This window comes from Ascaphus truei, chromosome 8 (assembly GCF_040206685.1).
Source record: "Ascaphus truei isolate aAscTru1 chromosome 8, aAscTru1.hap1, whole genome shotgun sequence".
Taxonomy (NCBI): Eukaryota; Metazoa; Chordata; class Amphibia; order Anura; family Ascaphidae; genus Ascaphus; species Ascaphus truei.
The window spans coordinates 68,467,763-68,487,605 of NC_134490.1; the positions used below are offsets into that span (position 1 = coordinate 68,467,763).

The 19,843-nt window shown below is 44.5% G+C and overlaps 1 protein-coding gene across 5 annotated transcripts in view; it reads right to left on the bottom strand.

The window, feature by feature from the left end:
* LZTS2 (leucine zipper tumor suppressor 2) overlaps window positions 1-19,843 on the bottom strand; it is a 123,094-nt gene that overhangs the window by 84,316 nt on the left and 18,935 nt on the right. Inside the window, exon 2 of one of the 5 annotated variants that reach the window (XM_075612462.1) lies at window positions 13,179-13,276. The exons of 2 other annotated variants lie outside the window; for them this stretch is intronic. The gene's annotated coding sequence lies outside the window, so the exon portion shown is untranslated. Of the gene's footprint in view, window positions 1-13,119; window positions 13,143-13,178; window positions 13,277-19,843 lie in introns of those variants that run through there. 2 more of the 5 variants (XM_075612460.1, XM_075612464.1) reach the window with 2 other exon arrangements.

Sequence of the window (19,843 nt, forward strand, 5' to 3'; positions counted from 1 at the left end):
GTGTGTGTCACAGTGAGTGTGTCACAGATACACACTGGCACACATTCTCTGACCTAACAACCCATCCCCTTTATTAAAAAAATGTAGTAGACAGAATTTTGTTAAGCGAGTCTAAATTTTTTATATTTGGCCCACCCTGCATAAAACCCAATATTTTTGAGCATATAATACAACCTCACCTATGGGGAGTGACAAGGTTTTTCTGGAGGCTGTTCTCTGTACATACATACATACATACATACATACATACATACATACATACATACATATATTCATATAATCTAAAATGTTTAAAAGATTAGTACAACCCCGCTGGTATTTGACCCCGGACAGATTACACAGAATTTATGGGAACAGATTGTTCTTGGAGCTATGGTCAGAGAGGAACGATGGCGCATATCTGGTGGAACTGCCTACTGATAGTGGCCTCTGGTCAGAGATCGCTGGCCTTATAAATAGAGGTTTAAATATAACATTACAACCGAGTCCATGGACAGCCCCACTAAATGGGCCCCCATTAAAAATACCATATTATGAGCGTAAGCTCATTCTGCATATTCTGTCAGCAACTAGGTGCGCTATAGCTGCCTCCTGGAAGGGTCCTACGCCAAATGTAACCCAAATAATCAACAGAGTCTGGCTACCATTTCGCTACGAAAAAATGACAGCACATTTAACAGACTCATTTGGGGACCTTGGCTAGACAGAATGGCGTTCCATTCTCCATTCTCCCCCAAAAGGTCAGGTTTTAAGGATATCCCAGCTTCAGCACAGGTGGCTTAATCAATGGCTCAGTCAGAGAGACAGAGAGAGATTGCAGGAACTTACTTATTTGCTTCTTATAATCAGACGGGCAGGGAGGGGTGTTGGGCAGACACAATAGGGTTGCCTCCCTAAACAAAAGTAAACGTGGAACCCTGGTATTGCCAATCCAACACATTGTTACTCTAAGTATTTGTTGCAAGTTGTGACAATCACACAGACAATCACAAGAGTGCTCTGCAGATTCAGTTGACAAAGGGCTTTTGAGATCTCACATGATTCTCCATCAGGTCACTAAGAAGTCAGAAGGAATGCAAATTGAATGCAAGTGCTTGTGAGAAAAACACAGGCAATATTTATTTTAAAAACAATGTAACAATGTACTCAAATACACACACCTTGTGGCATGGATACATATTCTCCCTTCCTTCTGACTTCTTAGTGCACCTGATAGAGAATCATGTGAGATCTCAAAAGCCCTTTACCAACTGAATCTGCAGAGCACTCTTGTGATTGTCTGCGTGATTGTCACAAGTTGCAACAAACTTCTACAGATCCTAAAAGGAAAAGGTATACAGACCAGAATGGAGTAGAGTTGGTAGAGCTAATGAAGGGAGCTTGGTGTATATATATAGCATGTATATTGTGTGTACATATTAACAGAAGGGCGCAAGCAGAGGAAAATAATACTGTATTATTTTTGCAAACATTTATACCTATTCTTAAGTGTTGTATTTTATTTTCTAGAGAACATGTTTGGGACATTCCAAATTGTGTTGACATACAATGTCAACACTTGCGTATCACACACCTCAACTTATCAGTGCGAATGTGGCCTTGTAAACATATCAGAGCACAGTGATACAAAGAAGCAATAAATAGCCTCACTCCTGTTCAACATAAATTCCCTACAGCAGGACAGCCCAGCTTTTCAGCTCAGTCAAAGAGCCTCTGATTGAGCCACCTGTGCTGAAGCAGGGATATCCTGAAAACCTGACCTGTTGGGGGGGGGGGTGGGCTTGAGGACTGCAGTCGAGCACCCCTGCCCTACAGCACAGACAACGTTCATTTAGTGCATTCATCTTTCCACAAGCCAATGCAGGTCATTATATCAAGAGAGAGGACTTTAACCAACTTAAAGGATGAGGAAAACAATTATTGCACATTACAATGTTTTTACATGGACTGGAGACAATACGCATTCAGGGCAAACATAGCATGCCGCTGCTGGCGTCCTGGCATAGAAGGGTTAGGAAACAGATCAAACAATTCCAGCAGACATCGCTAGTCATCTCATTCTGATCTCAGGTCTTCACAAAGCCTCAGTCCACACAACAGATTGAATCCGCGTGAAGCGGCTTCCCTGTGCTGGAGAAGATTGTAGTCCCATACACGTCTATTTTGTATTCAAAAGCAGGGATGGCCAACTCCAGTCATCAAGGGCCATCAACAGGTCAGGTTTTAAGGACATCTCTTCATCTGCACAGGTGACTCAATCAGTGCATCAGTCAACGACTGAGCCCCTGTGCTGTAACATGGATATCCTTAAAACCTGACCTGTTGGTGGCCCTGGAGGACTGGAGTTGCCCCCCCTGCGTTCAAGCTCAGAACTGAAGTCTGGTTATAATGTGTCATATAGTTTACGAAAATGATGCCAAAATGCTGTAACATTATAGATGTGGGCACCTGCTTTGTTAAAGAATATGGTTGCAATTTTAAAAATACACTGATAAAGAACGAATATGCATATTTTAATATTTCTCTCTCAACAAATTGCAAATTTTTCTGAAATGTGCTGGATCTTCCTGTGAAATATGTAACCGCACATTTATATGTGTGTGTACATATGTATAGATTATACAGCAGGGCCCCGGGTATACGGCGGGTGCTGTTCCAGGGGCCCGCCGTATAGTGAAAATCGGTGGAAAGCGGATCCGGCGTTTTTCAGTTAAGCGCATGCGCAAGCGCAAACCAGCATTTTTCACCGTTCCGCGCATGCACGACCTACGGTCTGCACGCGCGCGACTTAGGATCCAACATATCGGCTCCCTTCTCGGTGCCGCCGTATCGGCGGATCGCCGAAAAGCGGAGCGCCGAGAAGCGGGGCCCTGCTGTATATACACACATACAAAGTATAGTGGCACTACATTGAAAATGGCACCCTGTCTGGGTGCAAACCACACAGTACTGGAATACAGGAAAAGATAGAGAGCAGGCACACCAGAGCTTAAGAAATTTTTTAATTGTTTATAACAAAACAAACAACGATTTGGCTCACCGCAGGAGTGTGTGTGTCTGTGTGTGTGTGTTTGTGTATATGTGTGTGTGTGTGTGTGTGTGTGTGTATGTGTGTATATACACACACACACACGGCTCTTGCGGTGAACTGAATCGTTGATTGTTTTGTAATAAACTATTTTCATTCTTCTTAAGTCCTGGCCTGTCTGCTCTCTATCGTCTAAACTATTATGGGAAATAATAATAATAATAATAATATGTTAATAAATGTACTGTATAGCATTTTGGTAAATAACCTTCAGTAAGGCTTTGCAACGCTATAACAGATGCAGGTGATATGTGCAGACTGTAGAAAGCACACACTGAAACCCACACGCCAAAAGTAGTTTGCCGAAAGTAGGATCTTGTTTGACCTGTAACAATGTAAAGAACGCATGACTCGGTTGGTAGCTGCGAGCACTGAGAATGGCATTCTGAATAAACATGGCCTCCTGGCTACCTCTTCCCACTGGCTCAGATTTATTCAGTGCTTACTGCAGTGGGATTCCGCTCCACTGAGGCAATGTTTAGTGATTGGAAAAGAAAAACATTGTGCTTGGAATGTCGTTTGAAAGCGGTGTAAATGGAAATGACTCTTTCCTTGCTTCCAGTGCTAGTATATGCATACTATGATCCCACTCACTACTGGACAAGTTATTTTTTTGGCTCCCTTATTTGGTCATGAATGGAGTCTTTTACCAGTCAACTAGATTTCGAACATTAAACAGCTTCATGTACCTAATGTAGAACTAGCTGGGAGAACACAGGTTGCAGTGTTAGAGGTTAGTGCGAGTTTGCATTCCTATATTTAAAGCAGCAAAGTCACCTACTTTTTCTGACATTTGTTTTTGTGGACACCTACTTGTTTTGACATTTCCAAAACCTCCACTTACACAGGGTGAGATGAGTCCTGTGTGAGGGTTACTACTAGTCAGGCCCAATGGAGACGGACGGGGAGGTCCATCAACGTAAAGAAACTAGAACTAAACAAACTAAAAAAAAATAGCATTTGGTGCTAACCCTTGCCCAGAAACGTTTAAGCCAATTCAGACCTAGCGTATATTTTGGGCGCAAATACAAGTACAAAAGTGACGCACAGAGATGCACAACACAATCTGTGCGTCATGTAACTCAGGGATGGAAAGATCCTGCCTAGAATTTCAATGCTGGTGCCTGTTTCAGTGCTGTCAGTCACTGTCACATCTCCTCTAAACAGGACAGGTTGCACTGTGACTGACAGGTCCGGTGGGAAGGAGAGCAAGACGCAAAGCTGGAGAGCAAGGGTGGGGGAGGGGTGGAGAGGTGTGAGGGGGCGGGGCGTTCTGTGACTATGCCCATCCCACTTAACTTGTGCTAGTGTGGAGGGGAGGAGTTTGCGTGTGTCTCAGTTTGAGTGCGTGTCAGTGTGACAATGTCTGTCAGTGTCAGGAAGTGTGTGTGTCCCAGATAGATAACACACAGAGCTGCAGATAGAGGTTGGGGGGACAATTCCGTGACAGACAGGCGAAACCCTGATGTAACTCCTCCTCTTGCCACTACCAAAATCGCAAGTGTACACAAATGGCACAAAACCTAGAGCAAAGACCCTGACACATTGACGCAAAGAGCAGCAAGATGAAAATGACGCAGTTTGCATACATTTTGCAGCACATTTGCCTTTGTATATCCCTGTAGTACTCATTAGTTGAAGATATCAGTAGTATCTCCAGTCCCCAAGGAGCACTCGTCTCAGAGGATATCCAACAAGCTAGCCACTGTCCTACAACATACCTACTGTAGCACATGGCACTGAGTCTTGGATATATGAGAGAACAATTAGGCCTGTTAAAGTGGACAAGTTAATTCAGCTGGTGGTCCTTTAAAAAATAAATAAAAGGACCTCTTTAAATGATTCACCTGCTGGCAAGACTTACCCCATCCGTCCATAAACGCTAACAGAAGACCAAGCAACGTGCCTGTGATAAAACTGAGGAGGGCGTTACATGAGATCAACCTGCCAAGATTTGAGCAGAAGCTTCTTTTAAGTTTTATTGTGCATTAGGCCCGGAATATTTGAAGCAAATAAAATACATAAAAGTAATTTCCAAATACTAACCACCATATCCTGATTCTGAACCTGGGGAAAAATGACCAAGGAAAATGAACATCTGTCTTTATAAGAGTCTCCCTTTTATTAATTTATATCTTTATTTAATATAGCGCCATTAATGTACATAGTGCTTTACAGCAGTAATACACGACATAATATAAAATAAATTATTCAAATAACACATAATATATGCTGCAGATATACAAATAAGATTAGGAAAAGGAGTCCCTGACCTGAAGAGCTTGCAATCTAAGTTGTCAGGCTAGATGCTCTAGTATTACTTAATGATCTAGTTCGTACTGCATGTGAACCAGAAAAAAAAAATACACGAATTTCTCCTGAAAACTAAGTGTCTATAAACTCAGTGTTGCTGGAAGGGGCCGCCATACTTTGCTCTACATTGCAGAGACTTGCACTGTTACAATATAATCTACTGCATACTGTAGTTTGGAAAGTTGTTTGTCTGTTTTCTATGCATTTGGACCGCACTTCATTTATTTATTTCACATTTTTTCTAACGTTCTACTCACCAAGACACTTAGCAGTAGAGCACGGGTAGGAAGTTAAGGAGGACACCCATCGCAGACCTACTTACGTAACCAAATGTTGCATGATGGTTCCTGGGATCAAGGAGCAATTTTAGTCTACAGTGTGTTTCAATAAAATTCACAAAAGTCATCACAAATGACATGATCCCATCACACAACCCTCAAACTACCACGTAATCTTGGTCACTCTGAAAATCCAATTAGCAACATTAGCAAAAATACAATAACAGCCAAAGTTTTTCAAGACTGAGCGTGAGATCAGTGTTTGGGACGAGTGTGCCGAGGCGTGCGGAGGCTGTGAAGTGAGCCGCGTGAAGCGGGTGCTTTCCCTGGCGATGGTGGACGGGCCGGGGTGGCGTGCGTAGAGGCGCCACGGAGCGGGTTCGCCCTCATTGGGCGAACCGCTCACGTGGCCGTCATGTCGCACCAAGAAATCAGTTTCAACTGACTTCTTGCACAACACGCGCCCCCTCCCGCTTCCGCGCACACGCGCCCGCACGCGATCACTGCCTTAAGGCAATCTGATTGCTCAGCGTACGGACGCCACTGCACGGTTTGCGGCACCATGACCCAGCCTTCGAGGCTCTCGATCAAACACTTCAGGATCTCAGAGGCAGTGAAACTATTCTAGGTTGAGTTGTTGCTTTAACAGGGGATTTCGCAATAAGAAACATAAAAATGAAATGATCCATTTATAAATCTCAGTATTAATTTGATTTCTTAGCATTCCCGAGCAACGCCGGCTACTTTTAGCCGGTATGATATAAATCTCTCCTCTAGCTGAGGGGTTATTTATTAAACTGCACGAACATATAATTTAAGTGGAGGGATACTGGGAAAAGGAAATTATTATATTACAAGTTACTACAAAATCGACTGGAAATTCAAATATTATACAACGTAGCAAGTATAATACTTTTTATTTACCATTTTAACAAAAGAAAACAAAAAAATGTAACTCAAAGTTTTACATTTTACAACACTCCAGGAGTGCCTTTTTTTACTACATTTTTAAGGTTTTCTGATTCATAACAACTACATTTCATTGCAAAGCAGAAGCACTACAAAGGGCCACACTGCCAGCCTGTAATACTACTAAGTTAGGATTCTTTGATAATACTATCATACTTGCTTATAACTTTTTAGGGAGTATGCAAGACTGGTGACTAAGGATGCAATGATTTACCATTCTATAAATAATATTAAAGTCAAAATATAATAAGGGGAAACAAGAACTCATCCTCAAAGGCTACAATTTAATTTGTCTGGCGTATTATTAGATCTATGAGGAGGACACAAAGGTGGTTTTCAGTGCCTTATTGCAGGGGGGCTGAACTCCAGCCTTCAAGTCCTAATCGTTAGGGAGACCATCAAACTGCATTTAGCACCTATTTGTGATGTGATGGATCATAATGATAAAAAAACACCGAGAATCGTTTAATTGTGTCAATTACTCCCACATATATTGCTCACAACCCCAACTTAGCTCCCTTCTTCTATCCTAAGTGAGGAAAGAAAATGTTCTTCATCTTTACTCAGCTTAATGCAGATACTATGAATCAAAAACATTGCACTCAATGTCATTTTTATTGGCGATGCAGGCACATTACACCAAACAATGATTTTGTGTAGTAACAGGGCAGACTTCCACTAATTTATCGGGGCCGTCCAACATTGGGCCAAGCTGACCTAATGCAGTGAGAAGTTTCAAATCGTGGTGATCAATGCTCATTAAACTAAAATCAGGCAGAAATTAGTATTTCAAATCATTTTTCAGTGTTTGAATGTTTTCATTTACAGCAGGAAATCTGTAAAAAACGGGTTATCATTTAACTTGCGTCTGCCCATTTTATGATAATGTAGCGGCCCCCATATAGAACACTAGAATTACGTCCGGGCTCCCCCCCCCTCGGTGTTATTGTGAGCCCCCCCATTTCCCACCTCACGAACCCCTCTATTTCCCACCCTCTTCCCATGTATTTCTCTCCCCTCCGTCTCACTGTTAGGCTGAGTCCATGGTCCATGGACCCGTGCTGAGGCGCGCTGATGCTCGTCAGTGAGCCCCTGCAGCCGCAATGAGCGCGGCTTTAGCAGGGGCTCGCGCACGCTTCCACAGGTGTGCGGAGGCGTAGCACTTAAAATTTTTTTTGTTTTGACACTCACGGGAGCGCAGGGCCTGTCACATGAGCGGTTCGCCCAATGAGGGTGAACCAGCTCCGTGACGTCACTGGCCCGCCCCCCGATGGCGCGCGAACTAAGGCTAGGGAAAGCACCCGCTTTCCCTCAGCCTCAGCGCGCCTCCGCACGGCTGGAATCACCATGGACTCAGCGTTACTCTCTCTTTTCCTCACTCACTCCCTCTCCCCCCTCTCACTCTCCCCCACCTTCTGTCAATTACCCATACGCTCACTCAGTCCCCCCAAAATACATACCAAAAAAAAAAACCTCACCCACCTAAATACATAATGAAAATACACCCCCTACACCCCAATGCATATTAAAAAAATACACCCTCCACCCCAATGCAATTTAAAGACACCCACACCCCCAATGCATATTAAAAAGACCCCCCAATACATATTAAAGACCCCCACCTCACCAATACATATTTTAAAAAAAAAACCACCCCACAATACTTATAAAAAAGACTCCCACCCACAATACATATATAAAAAAAAAAACCATGCATATTAAAGCTGCAGTTCAGTCAATATCCTGCATGTGTGTTGTTTTTAATAAATCAGTTCTATAGTAAGAAAAAATACTTTTAGCATTTTCTGTTTTTAAAAAAACAACTTTGAAAGACCAATTTTCTTGTATTCTATGTTAACAGCCATTTGCTAAGGCACTGCCCCTTCATGTCCTGTCACAAGCCCTGGCACACCCCTTTGTCAGCCCTGCCCTCCCTCTAGCACATGTCAGTGCAGGAGTGCTCATGAATACTCATGAGCTTCCACTGAGAAACAGAAGCAGAAGAAAAACTGATCCCTTCCCTAATGATGTCACCAAATTTCGCCGATCAATACATTGAGAACGAATTGACTGGCAGCTATACAGTTCTTTAGGTAATTAGAGATTACACACATGAAACTATTGAAGTAAAAAAATAAATGAAAAAAAAAACAAACAAAAAAAAAAAGACTGAACTGCAGCTTTAAAGAGACCCCCACCTCCCCAATACATATTTTAAAAAATCCCACCCCCCAATACATATTAAAAAAAAAAAACGACTTACCTTGTGAACGATCAGGCCGGATTCAGTGGATGTTGGGGCCCGGCGGCCGTTACTGCAAGTTGGGCTCGACCTCTGGCTAGGCCCAGCTGCCTGTGATCTCGCGACCTGACCCCGATTCTCCCCTGAGCAGCAGCCTGCATGCCTCTATCCCACACCGAGCTTCCTACAGGCGTCCCTCTCATGCCGTCCCACGCCAGAAGCAGAGAGCGCTTCTGGCGCACTGACATCAGAGAGGCCCATCGGCGTGGGACAGAGGGATAGCCATGCAGGCTGCTGCTAAGGGAGAGCCGGGGCCCGGCCGCGAGAGGACCGGCAGATCAGCCTGGCCAGAGGTCGTGCCCAACTTTCAGTGCCAGCCAGCCTGGCCCCCCTGACTCGCCGGGCCCGGGACGCCGACCCCGGCAGACCCACCCTGTTGGCAGTCCTGGGAGGGGGTTGGTATTACGTATTCTATATAAATGCAGCATTATGGACGGAGAAACATTTATTGTATGTAGTGTAATCAAAAGTCAAACTGCACCTTTATTTGATTGAGGAAATAGGTAGGAAATATGTCCTATGCTTGAGGCAATCCAAGCTAGCTTTTTTTAACATAGGATTGAAGCAGGGGGTCTTTAGAACTGAACCCCATTAACTTCAGCTCCGGGGACTCCCTGCTTCCAGAGATACTTACCTCAGCAGGGGGTGCCGGTTGCTGCTTTGCTAGGTAAGCAGGGGTCACAGAATGGCCGCTTCTGAAAGCACTTGCGCCCTGTGGACCAAAAGGAAGCTGTAACTTCAGAGATACCGGCACCCCCTTTGGAGGTAAGTATCTTAGGAAGCAGGGGGTTCTCAGATCTTAGATTAATGGGGTTCATCCCCGGAGACCCCCTGCTTCAAACCCATGTTAAAAAACAAACAAAAACAACCCACATGAATTACTCCTTTAAAGAATCAAATTGTATTCAATATTTTTTACTCAATCCTGTGAGATCTTGGGAGCAAAATATTAAAAGTGCCACTCCCCACCTTTGATTTCATGGGTGGGAAGCAGGGGGCCCAAGGGAGAAGAACCATGTTAATTTCAGCTCCTGTTTACGAGATACCTACGGGTGCAATGTACTGCCGGTACGTCCGCATAATTCAGTCACGCAGAGGCCAATAGGAAGGCGCGACCGGCAACATTGCTTTCCTATTGGCCAGTCATGCGGGAGTCATACACTGCCACTGTTTTCCCTTACGGGGGTGATCCCCACGCTACATTTACAGGTGTGTATCACAGGAATCAGGGGGTCACCGGAGCGGACACTAACTGCGGAGAGGCCCCGTGGATAAAGCCCGTTTTTTACACTTGCACTTGCACTTTCCCCCGATACAGTGTTCTGAACCCTGGCTGGTTAGCAGGGATATCCTGAAAAACCTGACCTGTTGGTGTCCCTTGAGCACTGGGGTTGGCCCACCCTGCATTATAGTATAGTAAGCAGGGGGCCTCCGGAGTCGAGCCGCGTTTATTTCAGTCTCAGAGACCCCCTGGTTTCCGGTGATACTTACTGGGAAAGGCGCTGCCGGTACATTTAAACCCCCGTGTCACTTAGGCCAACAGGATGCAGCAACAGAGGACTTCATGGCTTCCAGTTGGCCAGCGTTATGCATGAGATTAAAACCTCCAATTTATTACCTATACATGTAAAAATGAATCCGCAGTACGGGGGGGGAAATGCTCCTTTAAAAAGGAACTACATCTAAACTCGAATACATGGGAAATTACCAGCAGATTTAGTTTTACCAGCCAGTTAAGGAAGCCATAGCAACTAGACCGACTGCCAGCTTCCCAAGCCATCTACCCAGCAGTCTACAGAAACGAATGTGTACAGAAAGGAACTCTTCTAATAACCCCAACTTCCCACTATAAACACAAATCTCCCAGGGCTCAGACAATTTACTGACATGAAAGCTTTAACACTATAAACAACACATCTTTCAACGGTCAAACATTTTAGTTGTATGAAAACAGGGTCGTAATTCAATGAAACCCAATGTATGTAGCCATTGCCAGAAAGCCCCTGGCGCATCCCGGTGCCACACACATGCGCGCCCGTTTGGAGCTCCTGAGCTTGCACAGAGGGCACGCACAAATTAATGCTATTTTCTCCACATTTGCAGAGGTGCCTGCGGCGGCTTCTCATTTGCTTGTCTAAACAGAAACAAGCCCAAATACTCAGCTTCAGGCACATGATTTGCTTACCAGCTGTTTCCACTGATACACTCCGCAAACTGTCCAGTGCGCCTGCTTCTCTCCTTAACCCTTTCCCAGCCAAAAGAGGCATCTGGCCGCAAAGGCTGGCTGATTTTAAAATCCTAATAACACCCTATTATTTCTTATGACTTCATATTATAATAGATCTACAGTTACATCAGGGCAGTCATCATAATCTCAAAAAGAAAAACAAAAAATGGAGGGGCAGAAACAGTGTAAATACTTTTATGTAAATAGAATAGATAACATAAAATTGTGCACTCACATATTTAAGTTAAAAAGGTATATTCGCATGGTTAGATAACTCCAGTCTCTTTCTTCCTCTGTAGTCAGCTAGTGCTCCATGCGTTATTTTGCTCTGGTACTTGCATCAGGACCTGCTGGATAATTTTCAGGCGCCAGATGAAACCACAGTATGTGGAGAAACGCGTCGGAGTGAAGGAAGCAGCAAGCACAGCCTTGGTACACTCCGTAGCCGTCTCCCACCTCCAGCCAGTATTCAGTCAACTAGTGTCCAATCCAAGCTACTGTACATACACTAGCTCCATGCAGAGAGCTCACAAGGACTAAGCACTTCCGGGTCAGTGACGTCACCTCCGGGAGGTTGCCACAACTACGAGGACGCCGGTCAGGCGGAGAGGATGCCACAAAGGTGCAACCGCTGCTAATCAACAGGGGTCTGCAACCTGCAAGTAAACATCTCTCCACACCACCAGAAAAGCATCCGTAGGGTCCTGATGCAAGCGCCAGAGAAAATAACGCATGGAGGACTAGCGGACTGTCCACGGAGGAAGAAAGAGACTAGATTTATCTTCTTTTGCAACAATTGCTTAGTGTGGACACATTGGTAACCACATTAAGAGTGCTGTAACCAGCCACAATTTGTGCTTGCTGCTTATCTGCATCTACAGGGACATATTAATCAGCAATCTTTTATTATTTTTACATCACTTTTATCAAGTGTTGGGTTTATTGTGTTGTCAAATTATCTGGGGTATAACTGATCTGACAGTATTAATTACTGATCACACATTAACTTCCACCTACAATTAGAAGTAATATTCCCTAGATACTCTGCGAACCCATATCTAGCGCACCTTCACACACCCAGGTGTGTGTGGATATATATATATATATATATATATATATATATATATATATACATATACATATATATATACATATATATATATATATATATATATATATATATATATATATATATACATACATATATATATATATATATATATATATATATATATATATATATATATATATACACAACCCTTTCTTTCTCTTCAGTCATAATAATAATAACTTTATTTCATATAGCGCTTTTAATTAGTTAAATAAATCATGACACCGTGTAATATGTCATGTATTGTTGTTCATCTGAAGTTGTATTTACATAATTTTAAGACCTGCTAAGGAACAGATGATTGTTATTATGTCCTGATATGTAAAACACACACACACACACACACACACACACACACACATTTTTAGATAGGAAAGGTATAAAGGGATATACCAAATAAGTATACATGGGAAGGATGTTGATCCAGGGATTAATCCGATTGCCAATTCTTTGAGTCAGGAAGGAATTTATTTTTCCCCTTATGAGATATCATTGGATGATATGACTCTGAGTTTTTTTGTTTGCCTTCCTCTGGATCAATAAAATATAAAATATCTGTTGTCTAAATTTAGCATAGGTTGAACTTGGACGGAAGTCTTTTTTCAAATAAATATATACACACACACACACACACACACACACACACACACACACACACACACACACACACACACACACACACACACACACACACACACACGGTAAAACATAAAATAACAGCTTTACAGCAGGAGGAAAGTATGGCTATTGGTTACAGCCTACCCGCCAGACCTTGCACGGCCGTAACCACCCACCAAGTGTCCCACACTCCTGTCCACAGTCCCCAAGTACCTGATGGGGCCCTCGGGCACCCAAACACACTGGTGTCCACAAGGATAGGTGTCCCTCACCCTTATATGTGGTCAGCGCTGCCACTATAGTAGTGTGTGTTGGTGCACTTGTGCGTGGGGTACCTGCCGGGTGCGTCCACACCCGGGCTCGCTGCGTCCTGCGGTGGGGTACAAGAACCCAACGATGATCCGCGACTCCGGCGCTTCCGCCTCCACGTGGGGTGGTCCCTGCGTGGGGTGTCCACCTCAAGGATAGTCTCTACCGTGGATGGTCTGGTCCCAGACCACCAAGGGCCAGGATACCGCTGTATCCTGGCTGTGTCCCTCACTACAAGCTACAGGGGCAGTATCCCTATCTATGGGTCTGTCCCTGTAGCAGCCACAAACTGACGGGAGTTGGGCCTAGCTGGGGCCTATCAGGGGTCTCTAGGCTAGTGCAGATGCCACAGGCACCTGCACACTCACACCCTACCCTTTCATTGTTCAGCTTCCAACTCACTAACTGCCCTAACTGCCCTAACAGTCCTAACTGCCCTAACAGTCCTAAGTGTCAGCACAACCAACGTTCCAATCTCCCCTCAGGAGATTCTAGCAGCTCTATTGGTTGCCTGGAAACATGGAGTCTGCAGCCTGAAGGTAAGAGGGAGACCTGGCTACACATATATCACATTTAAATAACTAGGCTGCACTACATCATATTATTCGATGCGTCTTTAGAACACATCATTGTCATCCATATCTTATTTCTACGATATATCTTTTGGGGTCAGTATGTTCCAACAATTTAATATTTTAGAATCCAAATATATTATCCATACTAAGTAGGGGATCAAATTCCAGATTACTGTATATCATAATACATCCAATAGAGCAGGGGTGCGCAAACTTTGTGCTGCGCCCCCCATGCCTGCCAGCCCCTGTGCTTGCGCCCCCCCCCCCCTTACCTAATATCCAGTGTCAAATGACGCGCGGGGTCATGTGACGTGACATGCCCCGCGCAGCGTCATTTGATGCGTGTTGCTATGGCGAGGCATCGCCGAATATAAGGTAGGAGAAGTCCATGTGCCCCCCCAGAATAATCTTGCGCCGCCCACTTTGCGCACCCCTGCGCTAGGAGTATCACCAGAGTTAACATTTTCAAAAAAATGACCAGAAAATCTCTTAAGAATTTTTGTTAAGGCTACATACACTGAGTTAGACAAAATGCATAAGACATTTACTAGTCCCTACGATATTTAATATCCAATTTACGAGAATCTCAAGTGATCCAGCATATGATATTCACAATATAGCCAGTAGCTGCATTGTATTGTATTGTATGTCTTTATTTATATAGCGCCATTAATGTACATAGCACTTCACAGTAGTAATACATATCATATAAATAACAAATAATATAAATAACAGATCATGGGAATAAGTGCTTCAGACATACTGTAAAAGTAACATTAAGGAAGGAGTCCCTGCTCCGAGGAGCTTACAATCTAATTGGTAGGTAGGGGGAACGTACAGAGACAGTAGGAGGGAATTCTAGTAAGTGCGTCTGCAGGGGGCCAAGCTTTATGTATCGTGTCCATGATTATCCAGTGCTATTCATATGCTTCTTTAAGCAGATGTGTCTTAAGGTGGGTCTTAAAGGTGGATAGCGAGGGGGCTAGTCGGGTATTGAGGGGAAGGGCATTCCAGAGGTGTGGGGCAGAAAGTGAGAAAGGTTTAAGGCGGGAGAGAGCTTTAGATACAAAGGGGGTAGAAAGAAAACATCCTTGAGAAGAACGCAAGAGTCGGGATGGTGCATAGCGAGAAATTAGGGCTGAGATGTAAGGAGGGGCAGAAGAATGTAAAGCTTTAAAAGTGAGCAGGAGAATTGAGTGTGAGATACGTGATTTAATCGGAAGCCAGGAGAGGGATTTCAGGAGGGGAGATGCGGAGACAGATTTAGGAAAGAGTAGAGTGATTCTGGCAGCAGCGTTTAGGATAGATTGTAGGGGAGACAGGTGAGAGGTAGGAAGGCCGGACAGCAGGAGGTTGCAGTAATCGAGACGTGAGAGAATGAGGGCCTGAGTCAGAGTTTTAGCAGTTGAGTAACAGAGGAAAGGGCGTATCTTTGTGATATTGCGGAGGAAAAAGCGACAAGTTTTAGAAACGTTTTGAATATGAGAGGAGAATGAGAGAGAGGAATCAAGTGTAACCCCTAGGCAGCGTGCTTGGGCTACTGGGTGAATTATCGTATTTCCAATAGCAATGTGGAAGGAGGTAGTAGTGCCAGGTTTGGGAGGAAGTATAAGGAGCTCTGTTTTTGCCATGTTAAGTTTCAGTCGGCGGATGGCCATCCAGGATGATATTGCAGAGAGGCATTCAGAAACTTTCGTCTGAATAGCCGGTGTAAGGTCAGGGGTTGAAAGGTAAATTTGTGTGTCGTCAGCATAGAGGTGATATTTAAACCCAAAAGATGTGATTAGGTCACCTAGAGTGAGTGTGTAAAGAGAAAAGAGAAGGGGTCCCAGGACAGAGCCCTGGGGTACCCCCACAGAGAGATCAATAGAGGAGGAGGAGGTGTTAGCAGAAGAGACACTGAAAGTACGCTGGGAGAGGTAAGAGGAGATCCAGGATAAAGCTTTGTTCCGAATGCCAAGAGTATGGAGAATGTGAAGGAGAAGAGGGTGGTTCACGTGTCGAATGCTGCAGAGAGGTCGAGTAATATGAGCAGAGTGTAATGACCTCTGTCTTTGGCAGCATGGAGGTCGTCAGTTATTTTAGTGAGGGCTGTTTCAGTAGAGTGAGCAGTGCGGAAACCAGATTGTAGAGGGTCTAGGACAGAATAGGTGTTGAGAAAGTGTAGCAATTGAGAGAATACAAGACGTTCAAGGAGTTTGGAGGCAAAAGGCAGGAGGGAGACAGGTCGATAGTTAGAAGGACAGGTAGGGTCAAGCTTGCTGTTTTTGAGTAATGGTATAACGGTTGCATGCTTGAAGGATGATGGAAAGGTACCAGAGTAGAGGGAAGAGTTAAAGATCTGTGTGAGCATAGGGATTATAGAAGGAGCAAGAGGTTTTAGGAGATGGGAGGGAATGGGGTCAAGTGGGCAAGTGGTAGAGGGAGAAGAGGAGATCAGCAGTGACACATCCTCCTCCGAGATAGCGGAAAAGGAGTCAAGAAAGGCAGGAGGAGAGTTGGGAAGCATTGTGGGATGGGAGGAGGCAACAGATGAGATTTTCTGCCGTATGGATTCCACCTTTTCTTTAAAAAAGTCAGCAAAGTCCTGAGGTGAGATGGAGGAAGAAGAGGAGGCAGCTGAGGGTGGTCTGAGTAGAGAGTCAAAGACAGAAAAGAGACGACGTGGGTTAGACTTGTGTGTGTTGATTAGTGATGAAAAGTAGGTTAGTTTAGCCTGAGAGAGGGCAGAGTTGAAACAAGATAGCATAAATTTGTAGTGAAGGAAGTCTGCGAGAGTGTGAGATTTCCTCCAGAGGCGTTCAGAGGAACGAGTGGAGGAACGCAGCATGCATGTGTGGTAGTTTAGCCAGGGTCTGGGGTTAGAAGGGCGAGGACGGCAGAGAGAAAGCGGGGCATGAAGATCAAGAGAGGAAGATAAGGCAGAGTTGTAGTTCCTGACCAGGTTGTCAGGGTCTGAAGCAGAACTGATAGAGGAGAGGGAGGAGCGTAGAGTGGAATCAAGAGCTGGTAGGTTAATAGAGCGCAGGTTTCTGCAAAAACGAGGGTGAGATGGAGATGGAGAGAAGCGAGAGAGAGAAAATGAGATGAGGTGATGGTCAGAGAGAGGAAAAGGGGAAATGGAGAAATCGGAGAGAGAGAAGTTTTTAGTGAAAACCAGGTCTAGGTAGTGTCCATCCTTGTGGGTGCTGGCTTCAGTCCACTGTTGAAGGCCAAAAGAAGAGGTTAGAGAAAGAAAACGGGAAGCCCAAGGGAGAGAGGGGTCATCAATGTGGCAATTGAAGTCCCCAAGGAGAAGAGCAGGGGAGTCTGAGGAGAGAAAGAAAGAGAGCCAGGATTCAAAGTGAGAGAGAAAGGCAGAAGGGGGATGAGTAGAGGAAGGTGGGCGATAGATGACCGCCACATGGACCGGGAGAGGAGAGAAGATCTGGACAGTGTGAGCCTCAAAGGAGGGAAAAGCAAGAAATGGAGGAATAGGAAAGGTTCTGTAGCGGCAGAGAGAGGAGAGCAGGAGCCCCACGCCTCCACCCCTGCCATCAGGGCGCGGAGTGTGGGAGAAGGAAAGGCCACCATAAGAGAGGGCAGCTTCCAGAGCAGAGTCAGACTGAGTGAGCCAGGTCTCAGTTATAGCAAATAGGAGCAGAGAGTGAGAGAGAAAAAAGTCATGTACAGAGAGGAACTTGTTAGAGAGGGAGCGAGCATTCCAAAGGGCACAGGAGAAAGGAAGAGAGGAGGGTGGGTGGCAGGGGATGGGTATGAGGTTGGAGGGGTTAACACCAGAAGGAGTAGAAGTTGCATGTGGGAGGCGAGGACGAGAGCAAGTAGAAATAAGACAGGGACCAGGATTGGGAGAGATATCCCCAGAAGCAAGGAGGAGAAGCATGGAAAGAAAAAGGATGTGTGAGGATGATTTGTAGGGGTGTGTTTTAGTGCCGGGGATATAGCTGTGGGGTGTGAGAGGGCGCAGGTAAGAAAGGAGTTCATGTGAACTGAGAAGTGGGGAAGTAAGGAGAGATGGCGAAATATGAATAGAGTTAGAGACATGATGAGGCTGGTGGAAGGAAGTGCATAATTTGAAAATAAGTGAGGTTACAGCAAATATAAAAAGGAAAGGCGGCATCACAGCAATAGTAATGTGTTGAGATGTGCAGTTTGGGATGATATACTCCTTTTCCAGCGTAGTTCACATGCAGGAATCAGAAGCAGTAGATGGTGTCCACTTTTTCCACTTCTTTTTTGAACTTCCTTTTTTAAACTTCCACACTACTTGAAAGATTTCTACTTAAAAGCATTTCTGCTTAAAGCATGGCTGCAAGCAGCAGTGGCTATTGTAAATAGTAATTACCCCCTTAGAATTTCTAAAGAATATATTCATAAATATGAAGTAGGAATTAAAGTCAGCACATGACAGGCGCGACCTTACTACAGCCTCACCACTCAGTGACTGGCTTCTTGCTACCCAAGTTGTGTAGGCGGGAAGCCACAACTCCTCCATGTGCCAACCCCAATTCCTTCCTGTCTAGTTCTATATCACAGTGGGAAAGGATTGGGGCACACGCTTAACTGGTATACACCAGACTGCAGGAGAAGGGGCTGCTATCAGAGTACCTAGAAGGTGCTGTGCAAAAACAACAAAAGGGATAGGCACGCCAAAAATAGGCAAAAAATGTCTTTTATAGGCCCAACGTTTCGGCTCTTAATAAAGGTTCCAGAGGGGGCACGGAAATGTTGGGCCAATAAAATCATTTTTATTGCACATTTTTTGTGGATAGAGACACACACACACTTGTTTTTTTGTCAGCGTTTTATAAGAAATATAATTATGAATTCCGGGCGGTAGGAATTTTTTAAATTGAACAATATTGAAGTGTGAATGTGGACGTGCTCTTATATAAAACCAAACAGATAAAAAACAGACCACAGATCTGAACTCCTTTACAGCAAAGCCAATAGGAAATTCAATGGCGCCATTTCCGCTTCTTCTATGAAAATGTTTTGAAATAAACTATTAAGTCCCATTCATGTTTGCTCCAGGACCCTGACGGCTGTGAGTAAAGGTGTCACTTAGTGGCACTGCCCATTTAGCTGCTATACTGGCATGCAGGTTATCCCCGTTCTGGAGGTAAGGGGAAGGCTGGACAGGGCCGCGTAATCTTTCTTCCTGAAGGGACCTCTGGGGATCAAACATTATATAACACTGACAGAAGCCAATGAGATGATAAGCAGGAGCACTTCCTACTTCAGCTCCTGTCCCACGGAACACCACATTGAGCTCATGACACCAACATGAATAATATGTAACATTGAATAAGACACCACTGAGTCTCCACTAGTGCTCTAACAATAGCCGAGCAAAAATCAATAAAGTTACATATAATCTTGAATGAAATAAGAGCTAGATAGTCAAAGTTAATATGTGAGTATTTAATGGTCATCCGATAATCTTGATGGTTGTGACAGCAACTGCTGTACCCCTATAACACAAGTGGACAACTGAATGAGTAGCAGTTGGTAGTATGAACCTCCCAGTTCAAAGGTAAACATGAACCATATCTTGCAATCCAAGGAAGCCAAAGTGATATATATATATATATCTTGATATTGGAAAGGTTGTACTCACAATCTATGACCATCAGACAGGCTCTGTGTGGCGTGCATCTCCTGTAGAGGTAAATGTAGATACAAAGTTCCTTGTTGATCCAGGTGGACGCAGGGAACCAGAAAAGCACAGCAGCAAAAAGCGGGGACCAAACGATAATATGCCGTAAAACAAGGTTTAATCCATCGACAGGACACACATCAACAAACAGGTGTGGGCAAAGTGTTCCTCTAACGCGTTTCGCGCTCATACAGCGCTTTGTCAACTCTTTGACCAATTAAGATAAGGGGAGGTGGGGAGGGAGGATTCTGCCTGTACAAGCACTTGCTGATCACACCGTGACATCCCACAAAAGGGAGAAGCGGCAGCCAGAGGAAAGCTGCCGCTTCTCCCTTTTGTGAGATGTCACTGTGTGATCAGCAAGTGCTTGTACAGGCAGAATCCTCCCTACCCA